The sequence below is a fragment of the Ambystoma mexicanum genome, chromosome 5q (genome assembly GCF_040938575.1).
Source record: "Ambystoma mexicanum isolate Mex_15411 chromosome 5q, UKY_AmexF1_1, whole genome shotgun sequence".
NCBI lineage: Eukaryota > Metazoa > Chordata > Amphibia > Caudata > Ambystomatidae > Ambystoma > Ambystoma mexicanum.
Window position 1 is genome coordinate 1,179,914,683 of NC_090933.1, and position 24,102 is coordinate 1,179,938,784.

A 24,102-nucleotide genomic window follows, 5' to 3' on the forward strand; every position below is an offset into this window, starting at 1 on the left:
CTCTCTTTGTTAGAATCTGCTTCATCCTTCTTATTTCATATCTATTCAGCAACCCCATTTTGAAGCAAATTCCGACATTTATGCAATCAAGGCCTAGATGGGTGCCACAGCAACAAGCTCAGAGTCTCCAAATCATAGACCAGGGTCGTCTAAGTCCATACCACAAGGGCCAGAACCCTGAAGGGTGTTCAGGGTACCTCTCATTAATATTTATGAGTGCACATTTGCAGACATTTAGAATCTGTGCATGCAAATGTATCTCATGAATATTAATGAGGGGCAGGCTGAAAATCCAACCTGGATTTGGCCATCTGGGCCTGGAGTTGGACAACCCTGGCTGGGATGCTCAGATCCAAATATTACATTAAAATTAATGGCACCATGTTTCACTTCAACCTTTAGGAGGTGTTCCCACCAAGAAAAACAGCAAAAAGTGTGCATGTTGTGCTTTACAACAGCCATAATCCTAATCATTTGGCCTACCTGCTTTACTTCAAATTCATTCCAGTCCGGTTTCCTGATAGTTAAAAAAGCTAAAAAAAGGGGGATCACAACAAAAGTCCATAAAGATTTGAATACACATCCGAGTCGCCCAATTGTTTCGGCCATCGGCTCATTGCTCGAACCACTGTTGGTATATGTAGATGTATTCCTTAGGCCTTTTGTCAGTAAAATGAAATCATTTGTACAAGATTCAACCGCCATGATAAAAATTCTAAATGAGCTCACAGTGGAACCACAAGATCTGTTGGTCACACTTGATGTGACGTCCCTCTACACCAATATACCGCAAACTAAATGCATAGAGGTCATGCTAAACCCTTGGAAACACGTGAGGACAAACACCCTCCATCAGCATTTATTGCAGAGTGCATTGGGCTAGCACTAACCAGGAATTTTTTCATATGGAATAGTGTCTTTTTCCAACAGCTCCACGGCACAAGTATGGGGGTGACCTTTGCCCCCGATTTGGCGAATCTGTACATGGACCACTTTGAAACCACCAACGTCTATGCACTTGACAATCCATACCAGGCAAATATTAAGGCCTGGTACCGCTACATTGATGATATCTTTGTGGTGTGGCGAGGCACCAAAGATGAGCTGGGGGCTTTCAACGTATGGCCTTGATAAAATTCACATGTGAATCTGGGTAAGAATCGCTTTTTTGGAGTTATTGATTTACCGCATGCCTGACAATAAGGTTGGCAACAGCCTCTACAAGAAACCCACTCAAAAAAACACGTTACTACAATTCCATAGTTATCATCCGCAATCATTGAGGGAAAACTTACCTTTTGGTCAGTTTCTCCGAATTAGGCGCAATTGCTCCGATAAAGCAGGCTTCAAAAATCACAGTCAGGCACTCAAACTAAACTTGAAAGGAAGGGGGTACCCTCTCATATCATCAGAAGAGCATACACAAAGGCTGCAAATATCTCAAGGGTGAATTGTCTATCTAAACAAACTAAAACCACGTTAGACAAAATTACTTTTGTGTCTTCTTTTACTCCAATTAGCAATTTTCTAAGAAAAACAATACTGGCCAATTGGAAAATGATCAACACTGAAGACTTTAATATTACCCCACCCCATTTTGCCTTCAAGCGGCTCACCAATATTGGAGACAAACTAGTCCATACCTATCCCCTGCTTAAAACAAGTGAAAGTACTCAGCTTACACTATGGCACCTACCACCAGTGATAGGATAATTTAAGTGTGGCAAATGCAGCATGTGCCAGTTCACGAGAAATTTGAAAACCATTGACCTAAAAGGGAGAATGTGGAAGTTTAACACATTCAGTAATTGTGCCACTAAGTGGGTCATTTATTGTATAAAATGCCCGTGTGGGCTCCTGTACATTGGCAAGACAAAGCGACCGGTATGGACCAGAATTGGTGTGTGTTGCAAAAGATTGATAATCATCCACGCAGTGGTGACCGCAATTTAAAACTGCGCAGACTTGGATATATAATTTGGACTCAGTGAAACATGGTCTAAATCTATATATTGAATGGGGTCTATTTATACGCAAATGACCACATTCCACCATAACAGCACTGAGGTGAGCATATGCGACATACACCATCTTGCCCAAATATGCATACATTCACATTGTTATATATACATCTTTCAGGTCTCCGATAGTATAGTCGGTTCCAGCAACATACATAAATAAATAGATATATGCTCTTTTGGTAACACACATTTGAACATTGAATGCCAGTGCTCTAAACCTCACTGGACAGCCAATTCGAACTTCCTAAAATGGCTGCCCCATAAGCACAAAGTAAGTGCCTCACTGACAAGCGAGTCTCGCCAGAGGTCAATCACATGACCAATATATACAACGTAAGCGTTTCCGTGACGTTTAGCCAGTTGAACAACAACGCTGATATTCGCTGAAATAACGCTGAAACTTGGCCCGTTCGTGCGCGGTGACCTCCTGTGGCAACTAAACATCCAGCAGTGCTGTTAAAATCAGAAGTAAGTCATCGAACACTTGCAAATGTTCTATTTGTCTTTCGCATATAAGGAATGACACTTATTTCGGCCGTACACGTGTTTTCTGTCTTCTGAAAAACTAGGTATTGATGCATGCCAGCAATCCACCACAGATTACACAAAGGATCGGCTTTTTCTTCACTTGTAGACGAGCAGCAGTGGCTTTACTAGGTGGGATATACCATATTTATTTCTCTTTGGTAAATGAATATGCAGTTTTTTCTAACTTTATTAGATTAACTGAACACTTTATGTCTGAGTTCCCACATATATCTCTCTCTCTGCTAAATAAAACGCAGATAGCAATCAAACATTTAAAAAAAAATGGATGCAGTAACAGCATAAAATAGAGGTTGCCCACTGAAATGGGTACAAACAAAAGACCCTATCTCATGCAGGGCAGAGAGCTAAATGACTTTAAATGAAGAAATCAATGGCACTGTACTAATCAGACAGTACAATAATACGTAATAAAATGTATGATGCCCACCTAACTAGCCTGAGAGGTTAAACAAATGGCCTCAACCACTTCTTGATGCTAAAAAAGTATTGTGAATAACGAGAGGCTCCGGTATGTGTACACTGATATGTATGTCTCTGTTTTTATAGATACGATGTGAGACATTTTCACAACAGCACTTGTGACATTCGGCATCCTCCAAGATGAGGGTTTGATGTGTCCTGAGGAAAGCACTTGTGTTACGCTACTTCATCTGAATGTATATATGTATTATTAGAGATATACCACAAATATAAATAATTATATTAACACTGTATATAGCCGATTGCCTCGCTGTATAGCAATTCCTCAATCTCCTGATCAGATATTCCTCCTGCTAAGTCTGTACATACCTATCCCTCTACCACTGTCAATTTGTAACATTGTAATTCTATGTAACACTGTAATTCTATGTAACATTGTAAGCTTTGCATATTCTCCTCACTGCGCCCGGTTACCCCTGGCTCTGGCGCGCATTACAAATAAATAAACAAACAAACAAACAAAGCCTTACACATACGACCAACCAGTATAAGAACAAGGGACAGTCGTCGTGCCTATTAAACATGAAGGCTGGAAACAGATCAACTCATGTCGACACAATTTAAATGGGGTCTTTATATTAAAGCAAACGTCAATGGGCTATTCTAAAGTCACGTGTTACTAACACCACCTATGATATAATGCACTTTGTGAATGAACGCAAGGACTAAAATTGTTCATCAATTGTCTCTTTTATAATTTTGTTTTATGTTGTTGAGATTTGTTAATGTGACCGAATGGTCTGTTTAATGATCTATTACAGAATAATAAATATATGATATATTTTTTGTTAAATATGAGCCCTCCATCTCTTTATATTTGTTAAAAGAAAGTTAGCTTTCTGAGCATGTGTGGATTGAGACCTAGTTTTGTTACCTCCGGTGTGGACATCGAAAGGTAGCTTGTTGTGATCCCCCTTTTTCCGCTATTAGAACTTAGTGCTCTTTCAACAAGCCCCTTATAGAAAAAAGAGGACCCACGTTGCATCAGTATGCTCAAGACTTTCTCACATGGTTTCCTGATAGTTGTACATCTATAACTGTATATTCTAAGAGTCCAGTTTTGCTTCCTGCACAACTGCGCTCCAAGATGTGTCAATGACGCTAAAAAGTTCCATTCCTTTCATCCCATCCCTTCCTGTTCTTCTTTGTGTCGGAATTCTCAGTTCATCCCACTGACTTCTGACCAATCTCCTCCTCATTTGAAAGAATTAGTGGTTTACTTCTGTACTCCATTACATTCTTCCCAGATGATGCCACACTCTTTGGCATCCACTTGCTTTTCACTAAACAGGAATATCTTCTTCTCTTTAAACAAATCAACTCTTCTTTCACGTTACAAGTACAAGAGGTCGTTAAAGGACATTCTCAACTGAGATTATGATACCAGTGGTGCTAAAAGATAAACTTAAATAGACATACATCAGTTAACGTAAACTGTTTAATCGTCCACAGTGTGAATCAAATGCAATCCTAAGCATAAAATATCATCGGCTGATTATCTGAGCCAACCAAAAACCAAAAAAGAACTCTACTACCTGGTCACAATACATATCAATCAACCAAAAACCCTTCAATCACTTAAGATGGTTGGACCTATATATAAACAGACATTAGCTAATGCTCGAACTAAACTCGCGTTGCCATCTACCTGTCTATCCTCATTTTACCTCTGCAGCAAATCTTAAAGTGTAAGTCAAGATTTCTCCTTTACTAAAGAAATACAGTAAAAGAAATCACAACGCTCAGAGGTTCAAAGCCTTCACCAAGTCAGTGTCAAAGCAAAACAAAGAGTTGAAGCCATAAAAAGAAATTCCTCAAATTACAGTTAAATACAAATATCACCTTGATGAAGTCTGCAAACAACAACATTACTGAAACAGTAATATATTAATTTTAAAAAAACACCCTTTTCCATCTACCACTTCATTGGATCACTCACTGTTCCAGCTATGTCACTCCCTACTATTACTCTCTTGCACCAGCTAAACACAAACTTAATGATATTAAGACTGGGACACATAGTCACCCTTTGCAATCAAAGGCTTCACTCGGGCCTATAACTATGGGCCCCGGAGCGATACCCGAGTCGGTATTGACCCCACAGGTCGGGGCATATTGCGTAATTAAAGTCTATGTAAGAAGCCACAGAAGACTACAGAGTTACCTTATTTCACTCCCCTCTAGGTAAAGCATTGCAAAGCTGGTCCAATAAGACCCATCACCGGGAAGGCACATATGTTTGGATGACTGGGGCCTTACACACGCAAGCACATGCTGGTGTTTTAGGCAAAACGCTAATATTGCAACACTTTCTCATTGAAACTCCCATCCCACTCCAGGCGCTATTCTTAAGTGAATAAGCGTACCTGCATCTCAAGCTGTGCATAGGATTCAACTAGGAATTTCCATTCTTTTTCCAAGAAAGATGTGTGCATTTCATTTGTCAAATATATTTTTGGAGTCAAACAGCACTTACGCCTGATTTGCAAAAGTGTTTTTAGAATGGCACAATCCCACTAAAAAACGTTCTGTAAATCAGGTCCTTAGCATAAACTAACTGATCCACACAATACTGCAAACACATTATATGTTTTATTGCTCAAATTGGAAATGGACTGGTCCAATTAATTTGTTCCTGGTTCACTGACCAGCGCTGATGCCAAGATTCAAACCTCTTGGTTAATCCACTCACACTGAATAAATACAAATGCACAATCAGTATTTCTTTTTTTGATAAAAGTTCTCACAGACAGTACTATTTAAATTAATGCCTGCCATTAAATGATTAATTATACCTCTAAATAAAGCCACACTGCCGAGAAACGAGTCATGCATTTTGTAAAGCTGTCTGTTAACTCCAAGTGCCTTGAGGGTTCTTCAAATATGATTACAAAATACATCATGCCCTGAACTGGAAAAATCAACACAGCCAGGTTTCTTTAGAAACCTGGGTTTGCCTAAGGGTTTAGCTAAGTAGAAAGGGCCCCCATCAATCTACTTGTCAGCAGGTTTTGAAGCTAAAGAAAGTGCAGACCGTTTCCATACAGGGACGAATAAAGCACCCCTGTATCCTTCTGCACAACATATTACATTTGCTTCTGTGGCCCACGTTCAACACATTCTACATGGTGCTGTCAGCAAAATAAAGCTCACCAGTGAACGACTGCTTTCAAAATACATACTTACACGAATTACATTGCAGTAAAAAGGTGGCAGTAATTATGTTAGCAGCACTTTGGGCATCAGTATGAAACTGGCGGTTGCTGTGCTGGTGAAACCGGCACGGCTGCCGCCGGTATCAATTGCCTTGCCAGGTCAATACGGCCCCACTGGCCCTGGAAATTGCCCATTCCCAGGCGCTCAAAGAAATGACTCCCCATTCCCATTTGAGTCCCTTTGGACATGGTCTGATCGCAGGTGCCAGTCCGCGGCGCAAAGGCACCCACGAGCAGACCTCGTAGTTTGCGGGTCCGCTAACAATTGTACCAGCAAGCTTACCGGTACCGTTGTTACTGTACCGGCAAACTCCTAATGATGCCCTTTGTTTGGTAGTCGGTAAAAGGCCACTGCATTTACAGGAGTGCAGAATTCCGAGTTTGACCTTGATGTGAAGGATGTACCTGCAGCATTATGCTGGAGGTAAATCCACCACTATAAAGGACAAAACATCACAGATTTACCCTCTGGAGTAACTGCTTGCGGTCAGTCCCGCAAAAAAAAAAAAAACATGGCACACTATGGGCTCCAAACATACCAATAATAATCCCATAGGACCAAGTGGTGGTAACAGTAAAGGATTTTGGCAGTAAATCAGCAGATGTATGACCGATTGACTGCCAAACAAGTTATGGGACCTAAAGTGTCTTAGTAACAGCAGTTTTCATGGTTCCATAAACAATGTTATTATTTAGATTATTGTTATTCATTTATTATAAGTAGTAGTAATATCCTCTCTCTCTGTCTCTCTGGGCCTCATTCCGAGTTTGGAGGGAGCCATGGCGCTATGGCTGCCTCCAAACCCGGGTCTGGGTCCGGTCTTGTTGAATGGGGAATTACTGGGACATTCTGACCTGTGCGGAACCGGTAAATCCCCATTCAACCAACCATTCCGCATTCCCATTTGAGCCCCCACAGGGCTCAATGGGAATGGGGAAGGCACTAATTACGGGCCCGCAGATAGCAGGCCTGTTATTAGCGCCCTGGTCCCTTAGCGGGACCCGCAAAGGACGTGTGGTCAGACCACACGTCCTTTGCGGGTTCCGCTAAGGGTACTACCGGCACCGGGTTCCTTACCGGTGACTGTTAGCTCTTACCGCCCAACTCGGAATGAGGTCCACTGTCTCTCTCTCTCTGTCTCTCTCTCTCTCTGTCTCTCTTTTTCAATCACTCACTCTCCTTATCTATTCCTCTGCCACCATCTGTGCTTTAGTGAGATTGCCTCGCTGAAACCGCCCCCCATTGAAGGCATCCAATGCTGGTTTGAGAGGGAAGAGTGCTTGTGTGGGGAAGCCGGGTTGTAGCTGGCGTGAGAGCTGTGTTTTAGTTGTGTGGGATGCAAAGTGAGGAGGCGTGATGACTTTTGAAAGGAGGGGCCTGAGAGCAGGAGTATGAGCTGTGAAGGTAGTCTAGCCAGATTTAAACAATCACGACCCGACTAACTGAGAAATAGGGATACACTGTGATAGTGGCGTACAACAATCGGTACGACTGCACTAGGAATTTTTGGGCAAAAAGTCACTCTGAGCAGAAATCCAAAGTAGCATATTTCATAAGGTTTTCATTTGGGGAGAAGAGGTTTCCTGTGATTAAAATCAAATGTGGGAGTGGGGAGACAAGTGGTCTTCAGTGTTGGTGTTGTACCCATAGTTCTTCTACTAATTTTTTCTTTGGAGGTGGAGCAGTGGTGCAACATTTCTTTGAACTTGCTACATATACTGCAAAGCAGCGTGGAGCATGAGGCAGAACGAGAGGATGAGTGGTCTTCTATGGTATGCTGTGGGCCACCTCCACCATTACTGATGCGACACCCGACTTTGCTAACTTCAATGTGCTTCATATTCCAACATCCAGCATGTATTGTTGACAATCTGAAAAGGCTGATGGCAACCAGACGACCCCTAACATGCCAAAAAATGAGACTCCAGGAAAACATCCCTTTTGGCACAGTGAGAGAACCTTTATATTCAAGCAGCCCATGGACTAACCCCCTCACCACCTTTGACAACCTGGAATTGTAATGTGCTGCCCTCGCAGTAAGACTAGCTTGCAACATTTCAGCCCTAAAGGGCAAGATGGAAGCACATCAAACCAAAAGAGACCCCTTCCAAATCACTCATGGCCCCTTCATTATCACCAACAAGCAGCTCTCTCCCGGTCTGCACCCCAGTAAAATGTTATGCCCCCGACTACATTACAAACCATTGTCTCAGAGTCGCTGCTTTCTATTCCATCATAGCACTCAAAATGTAGCATTTTCTAGTCTTCTACACATGGAGCTAGAGGAGTTCCTATCACTCAAAACATCCAGGTAACAAAGTCAAATCTAAGTGCCAAACCATAATAAAACACACCTAACTCAACCTCAAATTACGAGTGATGAATCTGTCTCTACACACATTGAATGATACAGAGGACAGTCAGATGTGGACATACAAGAACAACTTTTCTATCAAAGAAACCCATAGCCAGTTGTTTATCTGGCCTCAGAAGACATTGTTGCGCTACAAAATAACATCATGGCCGCACCAACAATATCGATGTCACCATTCACTAAATTATATGAATACCTTAATGGCGCATTAACAGATTGTCGGGAATTACTGTCTCAGTGGTGATCGTGCACCATTCTGGTCGGCAAACACCAGCGTCATACATCGAGATATTGACCGAAGACTCAATGTGAGTGTCTGGCGGAATTTATTTTGGTTATAGCCTTCTCCTTTTTCTCGCATGACACACAACTGGGTTGTGGTTGGTTTCACCTCTACCCTGAGGGACGGCCTTAATGGTTCTGGAAGTCTTGGCATGTCACGTGGTGTTGCTGATGGTGATAGCTGGTGAGACATACCAATTAATATGGTAAATCAATCATGGTTCCGAATCTCGGTTCTTATGATCCCCAGATTGGTAGAGGGAGTCGATGGGTACTAATAACCCTTTTCTACACCCCGTTCATTTGCGGTGCGGTGGTAGTAATGATCAATCTAGACACTTAAGCATTGAGCTCGATTGATTGTGTGTTTTTTATGTTTATATTTAGGTGAGCTTTGTTGATGTAGTCTACCAGTTCTCTTTTCCATCTACATTCCTTCTGACCACGCTGGACCATAGTGCCCTTGAAGAATTTCTGGTGAACAAGATTTGTACAGAAAGAAACATGTCGGGTCTGGGATTGTACTGTTACTTGTAAACAGTTTTAATTGACACTAGTTGGAGCTGGAATAGACCGCACAATCAGCGGTGGCCCAGCTATGACAAACTCATGGTTCATATTGATAATGGACAAGAAACTGTATTGTTGTATTTTAGCATGATTGTTTTTTATGTTATAATTGAGTGAATTGATGAATTGTTTGAGTATGAATGTAGTATGGTCGGTGTGTGGTTTGGGATGGTTTTAGATGGAAATGATGTATTGCACTAGTCCATTTATTAATTTGATGGATTGTCTAACTAATGAATGTATTGATACTCATATTTGCGACTGTTTTTTATAATGATGAGATCAGTCTTTTATAATGACTTTTTTTATATGTTAATAAATATGTTTAATCATGATTAAGTGTCCACTGGGTTGGATTGAATTTGTTTCATCTCAGCATACAGTTTTTTGAGAGACACGTCACCTGACAGGTGTTGCCTAAGTCGTTAAGTTAGTGTGATCATGTAGATCGGTAGACTGCATCTGAACCCACCACATAAAAACACCAGTGCTCTGACCTTTGATGTTTAAATAAATATTTTGGTTCTATCCAGGCCAGGTCACAGTACCCAGATATGCCTGGTATCCCCTGTTACTCCTGTTGGTTTGCATTAACAGATCAGGCATCTCTTCTTGCAATGACTCACACAAAACTGGTCTTAATTGAAACCTTTGTTTCCAAAGTTTCTAACAGATTGGATAAGTAAGACAAAGCCTCAATCATGTGTGTCAAGAGTTTTGACCCATGTTGAATTATTAGACTTGGTAGATGTGGGGATGAGCTGTCACCGCCCATCATTCTATCCCAGAACAAAACTAAATCAATAGACTGGGTAGATGTGAGGATGAGCTGTCGCTGCCCATCATTCTATCCCAGAACAAAACTAAATCAATAGATAGGGTAGATGTACGGATTGAGCTGTCGCCGCCCATCATTCTAACCCAGAACCAGGAGAAATGCGCAGTTTTGCGCACACCAAAATGGTTGCCTAACCTGCCACCCACCAGTGCAAGCGTGATGGACCGGAAGCGCCAGGGGTGAAAGGTGGTGCCAAAGGAAAAATAGCAGTGCCTGTTAGATCAAAAGCGCCTTGAAATCACTGCTGTTTCTCTGAAGTGCAAGCTCAAAATGTCCATTTCAATTTGTTCAAAATCCGTTTTTAATTGATGTCAACAAGTTGCTAAAAATCAGGGCACAAGACCACTCTAAAGATTCATCCTTCTTGAGGGGGGTTCCACATCACCACTCTACTGTAAGGATGCCCATCAAAACAATGGCAGCAAGGATTAGAGCTTTCAAGCAAAATCCTCCTGTCAAATTCAGGACAACTCCTAAAAAAATAGGTGCAATACCAGCTTTGGACACAAGCTGGTGCTAGCGGTCTAAACTCTGACAGTAGAACTGTACTTCAGGAGTTGCCAGCCTCCTGAGACAGCTGGAAACTTCCAAGCCTTTTGGTTAATTAAGAATTTAAACACCTGCTGTTCCCTGAAGACAGGCTGATTCAATTAACATTGCAAGAGGCTGGGAAACCTTCTCACCTCAGAACTACAAACAAGAAGCCAGGAGATCACATGGACATGCTAACCAAATGCAGAGTGGCCCCCTGGCCTGCTGACCTCAGCCGCCACAACAGGCTCTTGCAATTGAATGGGATATGTTAATTTGGGTGTGGACTGTAAACAGAGCTCTGCCTGGCAGAAGAGACATGTGATCCCTGACTCCCAAGTTTCTGGGGGCGGACCCAAACACTGAAGTGAATTGAATTGAAGGCAAATATATGTTTCATAAAAACACTGATAACTAATTGTAACCAGATGACAGGAATGTACAATTTGGAGATCCTTAAAATGGAATTTGTACCTACAATTTGAGTCCAAACACAATTCCGTACGATGTTCTGTGGCAAAACCCCATGAATTATGGAGATTGCAGGCACGGGGTTCACGCTAGAAAAATGAAAATTTACTGGAATATGGGTAGAAAGGCGGTGTACATGTGTGCCATTTTTGGTAAACGTCCGATATTGGTAAATCAACCAAAAACGAAAATAAGTTGTCATTTTTGAATGCAAGCCCCCAGGAAGATCAGAGTTGGGCCAGAATGTACCTTAAGTACTCTGTAATATGTACATGTAATGTCAAACAACTGTGTATCTGGGAAATATGTGTAGTTATGAAAAATGATTTCTAAGGTAAAAGCAAAGGGGCGTTTCTTCAATAGATCGTAAATGGCTGACATCACTCTGACACACTATCCTTTCTCAAATCAGGGACCAAAGAATCCTTTGGCCTATCAAATCTTGAGAGGGTTGGGCATGCAGAATTAGCCGACCCACCCATTTTCAAAACACATAAAAAGAGCCACTGGAAACCAGACAGGGACATTTCCTTGCGGAGCACGCTCACAGACTACTTCACATCCATAGATCCAGACTTCAAATCCATCAATCTCCAGAGACCAGAGAGACCCAGAAAGCAGTGCTGAATCCAGAACCACAGACCAGACCAACCTGTTGACCAGATCCGTAACGAGGCCCAGTCCTTCCAAATTTAGGAGTGAGTATCCTTAGGACTGTGCAAAAACTCAATCTCTTAGTTTAAAATAATCTAATTCAAACTATTTTAACCTATTAGGACTGCATCATCAGAAATCGTGTCCATCCTGTTGATTCAAAACCTTCCAAAGCACATCTGTCGTTCTGAAACTGTAATTTCAATATCTACCTCCACTAAATCGTCCGTATCTCTTGAACCGTTGGTGCTAGGAGCGAGTTTTTAGCATATTTTTCACTTCATTGCATACCACATTTAAAGGATTTTGCCTGTGTTTAAAATCATACCTGTTTTCCTCTAAGCTTGCTGGGGGGAACTGGAACTTTGTATTACATTTGTGTGTATTCCAGTGCTAGATGCTGAAATCAGTTTAACAACTTAATCGAGCTGGGCAACAACAGAAATTGAACTAGAACCAGCCTCAAATCCATGAGTAGCAAAAAAAATTCTATATGGACCCTTTCCAATCTTTGGCAAGACAGACAAAAGACCACTGTCTATATAGAAGAGAACACTGCACAATCACAACAAAAGAATCTGAAAAATGAACACCCAACAAAAAATAACAAATCGAATGGCTATCGAGCAATTTTGAAGAATATAAGGCTTCCACAAGAAACCGGAATGTCTGATCTAGGGCTGAAAAACAAGGATAGAATGAAAACGATAATGCCTCCACCCATCATAACAACACACAGCTTAATGTATGCTGACAAACCATTCAAATCAAACAGCGAACCAGCTGTTAGACAGCACTCAAAGCAAGAGACATGCATCTCTCGATCTGACAGCACCGTAGAGCATAACGACATAAGCACCCTACTTAACAACATTTCTGTCTGAGGAGTATAACCTCTCAGAAAGCACTCAAGAAGTGGAAATATCATACTCCAATGGTATAGTACATCCTCTAATACCTGGAGAAAAGACATCTTTACCATCTAGAGAGACACTAAGAGACACTAAGAGAGACACTAAGAGAGGTAATTCGAGCTACAGCCCAACAAACATGGTGTTCCAGGTTCCTGACCCTTGAATAAAGATGACATGCACTCCTAAAGAAATCTAGAAATTAATGCCTTGAGACAAAAATAGGAAACACTGTCTCAACGATGTCAAAGTATTCAAAGAAAGATGAGACACCTAACAGGTGTACAAGCGACAATACAATAATTATTGAGAGAATTCTGCTTGCAAAGAATCACCTAATCCTCAATCAGAACAATGTAATAAAACTAAGCCCAAAATTGAGATTTATCACAACAGAGATCATAAACATTGTGTGAGAGCGAGGGGTCGGCAGCATCCCCCGTCCCCCCATGCATTCGATGCAGCTTGGATCATGTGCCTCCAATAGTGGGGAATGCCTCCATTGCCCTTATGTAATACCAGCATCGGCTGGCATTTGCGTAGTTGGGGCTGTTGCGCAGGACACGTGGCATCCATTTTGTGCACCCTCGACTCCAGGCCTCACTGCGATAATACGAAAAGGCTTCTCTACCCTCAGCAGCACTTCGCACACCGCGCACATGGCCCCCACCTTTTCTCTCACTATGTCTGAAAGCTTCACAGCTCCATTTCTCACGCTCAAGCCTGAGGTAATTGCAACAAAAACAAATGTAACATCTCACTCTTCCTGTGAGATCACTGTCCTGTGTGTGAACCAGCTTGAGCCAGGCCTATAGCTCATCCATCTCCACAAACCTGCCATGCCCCCTCACCCTCGCTATTGGAAAATTACTGCCAGTTTAACCCTGTGTCCCTGCAAGGTATTCTCTTGCTCTACCAGATATCTGACCCCACCATGATGTCCACCCAGCATGCCCTCAGCTAACATCAGACCTCTCTCGCAGTATATTGTCTCCCACTACTAACAAACGCCAACCTGCCTCAGCCTCTTTTTACGAGTCCAGACCCTCGGCGCAATCAATGTTATCATATTGGTCAAGACCCTTAACCTAATATTCCATATAATTCTCAATAAGTGATGATGTAAATACACAAATGAAGTTTATGGGTTTACAATGATTTGCTCAAAGGAGTTGCAATGACTATTATTTAATGCATGTTTTATTAAGTTGTATTATGTTAGATTAATTAGTGACCACCACACCTCGCAGCGACCTGACCCCTCTCTCTGCACTTATGAGCCACTCGTTGGCTGTATTTCTTGATTACCTGCACTAAGCCACCCGCTGGGTGCACTTTTAGACTACCTGCAGTTCTGTATTCCCCCACCCCCTTTTGCACTTCTCTCCTTCCCCTTCCGTGTGCTTGCATGATCTGAATGACACAATGCCTAGTAAAATCGTTTTGTCCTACCTCTGTTTCCCCCTCCTTGTCCTTTCGTGCCAAGAAACACTTGTGTACAGGTGTGTTATAAATGCCATATAATATCATCTTATATCATTATAACCTTGTACTCAGGAACATCAATTGCGGTTAGGCTCTTGACCCAAGGCCACCTCCCAAAACAATTATCACATGGCTTGAAACAGGATTGTCCTTTAGCAGCAACCCTGTTTAACTGCTATATATCAGAACTACAATTATCCCAGAATGCAAGAATGGAGTGATTGCTTTTCCTCCAAAGAGTCAAAGGGAATTTGTATCATGGATGCTGTACACAGATGATTTAATCGTTCTGGATAAAACTTCAATCGGCCTCCAACGCAGATTGAACACCTTGACAGAATACGTCAATGGATATTATCTCAGGCTAACCTTGCTTACAGATCTCGGAAAAGAAAAGAAGGATTTATGTGGCATATGGGATACTAGAGACTCACACAAGTTGACTTTCTGACTTGCGTGGGCATCCATTTCAACTTAAATATAAATGAAAGTGGTTGGGAAGAAAATTCTAAGAGCAAAATCAAAAAGACCAACATCTCAGAGTCAAGTGATCCTTAATCGGTATTGGACTTATACAATTATCACCCTTATCAGCTTCTATAATCAGAAGGGTCTACCGATCATACGATTTGGAGTTGAAACCGTCCTGAATCTGCAAGCATGGCCGATGCTAGCAGGATTGTATTGGAGATGCGTTTTGAGACTCCCTATAGGTCTTCCCTTGGCCACAATTAGTTATGAATTGGGGCTTCAATCTATGGAGTCGTTTGTACTGTGGAAGACCTTAACGATGTACCGAAAATGTATGATGTCATATTACCACCCACCCTTCTCCATCCTCAGAAACATTGAGACAGTGATCGCTGATTCGCTCTTTCAAAAATGGCAAAATAAATGTGAAATTTGGCTAACTACCATCGGAACCTCTGTCGATATGTTAATATCCATTCCAAACAAAGTGAGAAAAATCCTAATGAAATACGACTGGATGAGCACTCAAAATGTAAGAGCTAAATACAAGTTCTCGCTACCATTGACACAGGAAAGATAAGCCATCAACGAAAATCCCTCTTTGGCCACATTTTCATCATTACATTACCGAGAAATATTTTGGAGGTTTCGCTTAAATATTCTTCTGACCAGAGAAGTACTAGTAAGCAGAAAGCAGCTTGTGAAAGTTGACCCCCCATGAAGATTCTGTGATGAACAAGTCTTAAAAGAATCATTATACTACATAACAGTAATCTGCAAAAAAATCTAATATCAAAATATCTTTCCAATCTTGTTAGCAAGATGAACTCACTATCCATATGAGAATGGCGGGACTTTCTCTTGATTTGGGAAAACATTTTGATGATTTTAGCAACAATTACAATTTTGGAAGCAGTGCTGCTGTATCCGTGTGGGAAAAAAATAGACTAAGCCAAGAGAACATCGGAAATGTCATGAATAAAATGATGATATACCTTGACCGGATGGTTATCGACTCAATCTAATGTTTTATTGGACTTATTTTTTTAACGTGTTAACAGAATATAGGATGTACATTTTTGAACGGTTTTAAATAAAAAATAAACATTTAAAAAATCATTGAATAAAAAAAGGGTCCCACTCCTTTTTGATTAACACAACATTTGCTAGAGCCATCCCAGTTACTTCTGAGGGCAGTGCAACCAGATAAATATCATAAATATATTGATAGATGTGGAGGCTGCTCCTTTTACAAGGTTATTATTAATTAGTATTATGTTATTATTATGTTATAATTGTAATGTTAAAACTTGCAAAAATAACAATAATAATGATACACATAATGATAATAATAATAGTAATATAATTACAATACTGCCAATCATTTTTATAATTTCTGCTATTACTTCTATCACATTCACACACATACCTACACATGCAAACACACTTTGGTGCTTTAGGCAGGCAGTCAACACATCAATATTGCAACACTTGAATATTGAGACTCCCATCCCTTCTCTAGTAGATGGTATTCCTACGTGAATAAGTGGACCTGAATCTCAAGCTGTGCACAGGATTAAATGATGAAAGATGTGTGATTTTCCCCTTCCTTTTCCAACTGTAAATATATCTTTGTAGTCAAACCACAACTAGTACATACTAATTGATCAACAAAATACTGTACACACATTGTGCCTGATTCATAGAATGTGTGCATTAATCCCTTGCAACGAAAATGACTTGCGCGTGCCAGCGTGCATTGTTTTCTTTGCGTGTTCCGCATATTGATGGAATTCAAGCGGCAAAGATACCTGATGCACAAGGAATATTGAGTTGCCCCTTTAACACCCACTACACGCCCCCACACAAAGCACATTTAGTACATATACAAATCTTGCCGCAGTGTGCACCCCATCAATAAAGCAGGCCGTACCCTGCAATCAAGGCACCACTCCGGTGACACTGCGTACGGCCCCCGTAACTCGTAACTGCACCCCGATAAAATGCATTACATGTTTCATAACTCAAGTCAGCCCCAGGTAAATCTGCATGCAAACCCTCGTAATTGACGGCTGCACTCCGCTAATCTTCATACAAGCACCCCTAACTTCAATCAGCACCTTAACTGCATACTGACACCCCTAAATTCCCGATTCCACCTTATCTTTGCTAGTGTGACCAGATGTCCCAGTTTTGTCGGGACTGTCCTAGTATTTACCCCCCAACCCCAACCTGGCGTCCCGACACATTTAGTTTAGTGGTCCTAGAACAGTTTGTAGAAGCTCTCCCCCCGCCCCCAATGCAGAGGTGGGTTCGTAAATTTCTGCTTCAAACATATCACATTAATCTTTTGAAAGACTGGAAGGAGCCAATGGTTGTAATAGGAGCAATCGATGTCGAAAATATATCATCGAAGCAGTTGCCAACACTAGAGGATTACTTAAGAAAAGAAGCTTCGAGTATTAATACAGAACACGATCAGATGTCATCAGAGTAGCTGCCCACATGAGAAGACAACATAGGAAAAAAGGCTCTGAATGTTATTCCAGATCTCGATCCACTGAAGAAGAACAAACTTTATGAATTGATTGATTGCTACATGGAGATATTTTCTTCAATACCGGGCAGAACATCATTAACTTGTCATCATATACAAACATCCCCAGGTACAAAAGTGAGGGTGCGACCATATAGAATCCCAGAAGCCAGACTGCAAGCTGTTAATAAAGAGATAGAGGAGATGCTGCGCTTGAAAGTAATTGAACTGTCTCACAGTGATTGGTGCTCACCACTGGTAATGGTTCCTAAACGAGATGGGAGTACTCGCTTCTATATGGATTTTAGGAGGCCAAACGAAGTATCAATATGTGATGCATACCCAATGCCCAGAATTGACAATCTATTGGAGAAACTCGGAAAAGCGGAGTTCCTATCCACAATTGACCTGACCAAAGGGTATTGGCAGATACCGTTGTTTCATCCTGATCGCGAAGAAACTGCTTTTGCATCTCCAGCTGGACTGTTTCAGTTTACCGTGCTACCATTTGTCCTATATGGCGCCCCAGCCACTTTCCAAAGGCTAATGAACTATTTAATAAAAGGACACGAAGGATACGTCAGGGCATATTTAGATGACATAGTAATATACAGTCAGAATTGGCCGGACCACTTAAAAAAGGCGATGTTCCAAACCCTAAAGGAGGCCGGATTACATGTCAACCCCAAGAAGACACATTTAGCTAACACGTATACAAAATACCTTGGTTATTATGTCAGTCAGGGAGAAATTTGACCTCAACAGGAGAAGATAGAAGCTATCAGTAGACTACAATTCCCTGTAACAACTAGGCAGGTCAGAGCATTTCTGGGCTTTGTGGGGTACTACAGGCGATTTATTCCACACTTCTCGACAATCGCTGCACCCCTAACAAATCTTCTGAAAGCCAACGCACCATGTAAGAGAGAATGGAGAAACGCAGAAACCGAAGGAGCATTTCTGGCCCTTAAGAGTGCCCTCTCAGATAAGGCTATTCTACGGTGTCCTGACTTCGAGAAATCGTTTTATCTGCATACGGATGCCTCCGGTTCAGGTTTGGGCGCTGTACTGTTTCAGAACAAAGGGGAGGAAGAAAGACCTGCCCTGTTCATTAGTAGGAAATTGTTACCTCATGAAATGAAATATGCGACCATCGAAAAGGAATGCCTGGCAGTGAAGTGGGCCATAGAAACGCTGAGGTATTATCTGTAGGGAAGGACATTTACTTTGGTCACGGATCACGCTCCTTTGGTATGGATGTCCAGGAACAAAGATACAAATCCACGTGTATAAAATGGTTCATATAATTACAATCCTACTCATTTCACACCATTAATCAGCCAGGTCGAAAAATGGCTCAAGCGGATTATTTGTCCATATTACATGCCCTTGACCAATGTAAGGGCTTAAGGGGGAGGATTTGTGATAAGGCGGTGGAAAAGAAGTAAGATCAGAGTCAGATCAGTTCCTCATGCAAGAAGCAAATCAGACCCAGGGGGATGAGGTCATAATGGAGGGAGGGTCATCACAGCCTGTGCTTAGGAAAGAAGGACAACTGGACCAATGATAGTGCTGCTGAACAAGAAAGACTCTGAGAATGCTGTCCTGATGCAGGTTGTTCTGTGTTTGTTTTTAAATATAGAGAGAGCAGTTGGAGGAGTGTCCAGTGGCAGAAGAGGAGGCGACGTATGAATGGGCCTACTGATTTTAGGCCATACCAAAGTGGAAGTTCGTTTGGCACCCGTTGTGCCCAGTTGAGTTGAACCTAGTTCAGAATCCAATTAAGTTAATTGCCCAAGAGAAGAAAACAATTGAGGGAAACGCAGCGCGGACCGAACTGACGGTCTTGTTTCCCCTCGGTGAGAGCGTCCGTTGTCCTGCAGCTTCGACGGAGAAGCCGTCGGGTCCGCGGCTCTCCTTCATAGCCCCCACCTTTGTGGAGGAGGAGTCGTGGCGTAAGCCTTCCCTGTTTGTGCTTCGGCAGGGAGAGAGGGCCTGACCTGGACAGCCAATCGGCTGCAACGACCGAATGAACAGCTGACGGCTTGTCGGAGCCGTATGAGGAAATCATACGAGGGAGAGAAAAGGAGCGCAAAGCTGCCGTATGCAGAGGGATACCGACAATAAGGTGAGCGGCAAAAATAGCTTAGAGAGGAGCATGTGTGGAAGGAAGCAGACAGCCGTGTTAACGGTTTCAAGGAAAGTCTTCCTGCCAAGAGAAAAAAGTGAAAGAAAGAAAGGGAAATGAGACTGGAGGTGATAATGATTCCAAGGGGTGGCCAATAGAATACCTCTTCTATTGACAATATATAAAGACAATAGGGTGATTCGAAAATGTATGAAATTATAAAGGCTTAAAGAGATATAAGAACTTTGGGGACAATTACAAGAACTGATAGCAATATAGACATTCCTCCGGATGAATCCAGCAAATCTCTTACTCCTGCCCTATTAGGCTTAATGTGACTTTGCCTGCACCGATGTTTAGTTTATAAAAGGACTAATAACATAATGCTGTTCAATTCCAGAGTTAAGGAAGAGTGTTTTCTTCATGAATAAAGACCAGTTGAATCTGAAGAGTTAAAGGAGTGGTCTGCTTCTTATCATTTACTCACATTTTAACATGGATTGATAGAATACATGCTCATATCAAATTCACTATGAAATATAATATGAATAGAATACCTTTTCCTGACTTAACCATTGTGAAGGTAGGTGCCTCTTTGAAACTGAGCTTTACAAAAATCCTACAGACAAAAACACATTTCTAGAATATCAAAGTTTCCTTCCTTTAAATCTGAAGGCAAATATACCCGTGGGACAATTTCTCAGAATAAGGACGTACACAATTGCCAGATTATATTCATCATGGGAAAGAATTGAAGACAACACTTAAGTAGAGAGCATATCCAAAAAAGCTCATTCAGATAGCCTATAAAAAGGTGAAAAACACAAATAGAGACATATCTCTATGTCTCAATCCTCTAAAGAAAAATAGAAACATATAGTCCGATCAGCTTTGGACTCAGGAAAACTATTTTGAAGAATTGGCACATTATTAATATGCCAGAATTCAATCCATTGCCTCCCAGATTTCCCTTTAAAAAGCAAAGGAATTTAAAAGACAATTGGGTACACATGTACCGAAAACCAAAAGTAACTTATCATAGACAAACAACTCTGTGGAATCTTCCATCATTAGTGGGCCACTTCAAGTGTGGCAAATGTTCAGTTTGTTCACTAACATGGAACACCAAGAATATTGACCTACAAGGAAAAGATTGGCATCTTACAGAATTCACCAACTGCTTCACACCATGGGTAGTTTATGGTATTAAGTGTCTATGCAATCTATTATATATTGGGAAGACAAAAAGAACCATCAGACAAAGAATATACGAGCATAGGTCTTGTATAAAAATCAAACAGAAAAAAAATACTTTGGTGGCACATTATGTAAGTCACCACCATAAATCAATGGAAATATTTTGGTTTATCAAACAAACTATAAAACAAAACCCAGGTCGAGGCAACAGAGATCTGCTATTGAAAAAGTATGAGCAAACATGGATATTTAACTTAAATATGCTGAAAGAAGGGTTACATTTGTCAGTGGAGTGGGGAACATTTTTATAACGACCCCCAGAATATAACATCTCACAGTAATGTTTCTGGTGCTAAAATAATCCCTTAACAACATCCAATGAAAAATTAAAAAATCGTATAATCTTTGTATAAGTAAAGGTGAATATTACTTTGACAATCTATTTTCACCAACAATCTGTTCATTTTAACTCTATGCGAGTGTATAATAACCCTGGCATTTTACATCTTTCAAAAATGGCCGCTATCAAGTTGAAAACAGAATTAGAGACCAACGATTGAGAAAGTCACGTGACCGTGCTGAAAACCGATCACGTGGAAGTACGTTTACAACCTTTGAAATAATGGGAGTTCACACATGGCTATCGATAGCCCATGTTTTAAAGATGCGAGTTGAATAAACAAAGAAACGAGGGAAAGTTAGTCATTTTTCATAAAAAATGACTGTGATTTCAAGAAGGCAGGTGGAGTTACTCTTGCATACTGCTTAATGTAACATGAGCTAAGAAGGTTGTCATAATGCACAGCCTGCATTGCACACAAACGGCTTGCAATCTAGTGGCAAAGTACTCAGTTCATTCTTAAACGATGCAAACGATTTGCGGAAATATGACAGGAATGTTGAAAGATAAGAAACAGAATGCAATCTAGCTAAATAGCTATGAAATGGTTACATTAACAGGGTAATGCAAGAGCTTAAAACATGTTCTAGCATATAACATGGAATATCATTGAAAAAATATCAACACTGTATTAGCGAAAGACATTTGTTGACATTTAAAGTTAATGATTTAAATACTACAAGAATGTGTGAATGTGGATACTGGTCCTAAAAGATAGATGGCTATCATTAGAAAATAACGACCCAAAATAGGAAATATACAACTAGTCATTTTTATGTCTCTCTCAATTGTAGAAAAACATCTGGAGAGCATCTAAGAGAGATTTGAAAAGAACAGATAAAAACACAGGTCACAATCGCTCATTCGGACACATGGTAAAATGAACACTGAAGACTGACCGAGATAGAAGATCTAAGCCAATGGGAGAACAAGCTCCTTTGTATTGAAAAAATCTGAAGTTGCAATCCGACTATGTTTCTCGAGGCTACAGATGGGTAGACACCACTCTGTTTTTAATTGAAAAGACATGGTTACTATTTATCCAAGGTTTTAATATGGCATTCTTTGCTTTTTATTAGTAGTTGTTGTGAGCTGACAGCCTGAAAATTAAATCAATCCCTGTCCTGAAGATGGCCAAACATATCAAACAATGATGCCAGAGATGGCATCTAATTTTCTCTTGAAGAAGGCGAAAACATATGAACATATGCAGACATATCTGGAAAGTTTATATTTGAGCAACGGTATAAACTAGTAAAACATCGGTTGATTAATAACAGTTTTTGTTGTCAGGTCCTAACCTCACATAGAGCATTAGGCGTTCATATAAAACTGAATTGATATGCCAAATTGATGTAAGCTTTTCTTGGTGTTCTTAAAGTTTTTAGATGTATTGATGAATAAAATTTGTATCAATAAGTATTATTATAACCACAATTATCTCTATTTGTTTGTTTGTTTGTTTGTTTATTTGGTATAGCGCAGAACCAAACCCGAAGGGGTAGCTGGACGCAAACAGTACAAGATTACTTAAGAACTTAGTTACAGGAGAAATACAATTTATGCAGTTCGCAGTTAGATCAAGAAAAGTGCAGTTTATACAGTTCACGTTAGATCAAAGGTAAGTATAGAAGGAAAGCAGAAGGAAAAGAAGAAAAAATGCGGAACTACGGTTCAGTCTAGTTGATCGGATGTCATTCAGCTGGTTGCAGACGTCTAGTGTCTATGTGGGAGGGGAAGGTCAAGCTAAGTGTCATTGGCATGGATCCAAGTGAGGACTTTTCGCCTGAAACTAGAGTAAGGTTGGTCCATTCTGAGATCCAAAGGGAGTTTGTTCCAAGTTTGCGCAGCTATGATTGGGAAACTAGAGCCGCCGGCTGTACTCTTTTTGTATCTAGGCATCACTAAGGTGAAGGCGTTGGTCAGTCTAGTGGGACGGTTTGAGGTTCTCCTGTGGATTCTATTGGCCAGATAAGGGGGGGCAATGTTGTTAAGACATTTGGAGGTGAGGGAGAGTATTTTGAGGGTGATCCTGTCTTTGATTTTTAGCCAATGGATATTTTTCCTAAAGGTGGAGATGTGGGCTCTGTTAGGAATATTTAAAGCTACTCTGATAGCGTTATTTTGGAGAGTTTGTAGTTTGTCAAGGATATACTTGTTAGAGCCTGCATAGAGGGCATTGCAGTAATCCAGCTTGGATATGATGAGAGCATTGGCTAATGTGATGCAGCTAGTCTCAGTTAGAAAAGGTCTACATGCTCGGATCAATTTGCAAGTATATGCCGTGGAGGATGCTAGAGAGTTCGTTTGTTTTTTGAAGGTGAGCGTTGAGTCAAGATAAACCCAGAGGGTTTTGACTGCAGGCATCACTTTGATGACGTTATTGTCGATGTTAAATGAGGCATAGTTAGGGTCAAGTTTTTTGATAGCCAACGCTGAGCCAATGATCAGTAGCTCAGTCTTGTCGTCGTTCAGGCAGAGGCCATGGGATGCCATCCAAGCCTGAATGAGGAGATATATCTTATTTACTAAGTCCGTGTCTTCCAAGAAGTTACCCGAAAGGGGGATTAGAATCTGAGTGTCATCTGCGTAATTAGTGTAGACAACACCCAGTCTGTCCAGCTTATCAAACAGGGGCTTAGTAAAGATGTTATACATCGTCGGAGAAATACATGATCCTTGGGGGACACCGCATGAAACTTGCATGGGATCAGCGGCTGCTGAGGGGGAGAAGACTCTCATTGTCCGGTTTGCAAGGAAGGATTGTACCCAGGTTATGGCATCACTTGAGAAATGAGCGGCTGAGCTTAGGTGATTGCATAAGACTGCATGATCTACCAAGTCGAAGGCCGCAGATAGGTCAAGGAGGAGTAGCATCGCTGTTTTACCATTGTCCTTCAACTCATCAATTTGGGTCTTGAGGTCAATCAAGGCTGTTTCAGTGCCATGAAGGGGACGGAAGCCAGATTGCCGTGATCCTAGTAAATT

General features: G+C 41.1%; 1 protein-coding gene across 4 annotated transcripts in view; it reads right to left on the minus strand.

The window, feature by feature from the left end:
• Positions 1-24,102, minus strand: part of FAM135B (family with sequence similarity 135 member B) — a 1,878,784-nt gene that overhangs the window by 1,176,009 nt on the left and 678,673 nt on the right. The gene's annotated exons all lie outside the window — the stretch shown is intronic.